Raw genomic sequence first — 1,504 nt, forward strand, 5'->3', positions numbered from 1 at the left:
AAATATAAATCCTTGTACAAAATTGATAGGGGGGGGGGGGGTCAAAAAATCGTTCTCTAGGAATTTACCCAATTTTGACTTAAATTTTTAAATAAATAAGTGTCAACTTGCCTGAGATTAAGTCTTCTTTATTCGCGTCAAAGTTTACAAGTATGAAACCATACTGGTCTATATTGGTCAGATCTATTTATAACAATTTTGAGACAATTTGTCAATTTTAGAACCAAGAGGATCCAATTTTTCCAATTAGTTTGTCAAATCTGAAAATATTAAAATTTTGGGTCACTTCATGATAAGGTTATGATCAATTGACATAACATTGAATGCTCCCTTACGGTTGTTTAAAGCTTCTAAATTTTAAATTGCAAATGTGCATTGCAAATATTAATGAAGTCTCCATTTTGCCAATTTTGCACACAGTCTTCCGCCCCACTCACAATACATGCGCAAATCTACTATTGCAACCTGCTGCCTTCTTGCAAAAACCTCAAAAATTTCCTGGAAATGTGCAATTTAAAAACAAGAAAATGATCCAAATACTTTCTTCGTGTTTATCAGAACTTGTTGAGCTAACTGTCACTGTTCAAAGTCTACTGGATAAGTCACTAAAAATGATTTTGGTTTAAAAAATAGCGACAAGTTCAAGTTGCAGAGTTAGCACGTCTGTTATGGCGGTTTCGATGTGACGGGTTGAATGTACCGGACCGGCCTAGGCACACGAGGAATGATTCTACCAGATCGTCAGGGAAGACAGGCCGGAAATCTACCGTACCGTCAGGACAGAAGAGCTAAATACGCTGTACCGTCAGGGAGTCTGAGAGCTGAGAGAACGAAGCAAAACTCCGCGGACCGTCCGGTCATATCAGACCAATTTCGGGCCGACCCTTACCCACCAGTTAGGAAATGATCTTTCAAACCGGGCCGTCTTCTCAGGCCGACCCGGGACGGGATAGGAGAGGCAGGGCTCTAAAGAACAATAAAAAGCCAATTTGACAACTTGGACAAATTATTGTGAAGTTACAAATATCTATCATGTAATTCCTTCTAGTCGACAATTTTATAAAATTTCAATAAACCTACAGAATTTACAGAATATGGTCTCTTTTAAAAGAATTTATCCCTATAATGCAAGAAAATAAATAATTCAGGGTCCCGTCTGAAGAACTGAACTATGGCGGCTGCAACTTTGCAAAGCGCACACTCAGGACACGTCTGGGCCAATCCTTCTAACTTACCTTTCCTGTCTGTACAACATCGTCAGCTCTGCCTCATATTGCAAGATAGAACCTCTTTATTACCTGTCTGTAGATCAAAGGTAATAGGCCTATAAGAAAACCCGCCAAAATTACAACTTAAACCGGTTATTTCAAATTTGCAAGAAGGAATTGTTGGGATATGGTTATTGGTTGGGATTTGTCAATAACTGGCATGTCGAAAAAAAGAGTTTTGGACTTAAAATTAAAATTAAAAAGAGGCGGCTGCAATTATACAGCTGGCATATTGG

This window comes from Eurytemora carolleeae, unplaced genomic scaffold (assembly GCF_000591075.1).
Source record: "Eurytemora carolleeae unplaced genomic scaffold, Eaff_2.0 scaffold887, whole genome shotgun sequence".
Taxonomy (NCBI): Eukaryota; Metazoa; Arthropoda; class Copepoda; order Calanoida; family Temoridae; genus Eurytemora; species Eurytemora carolleeae.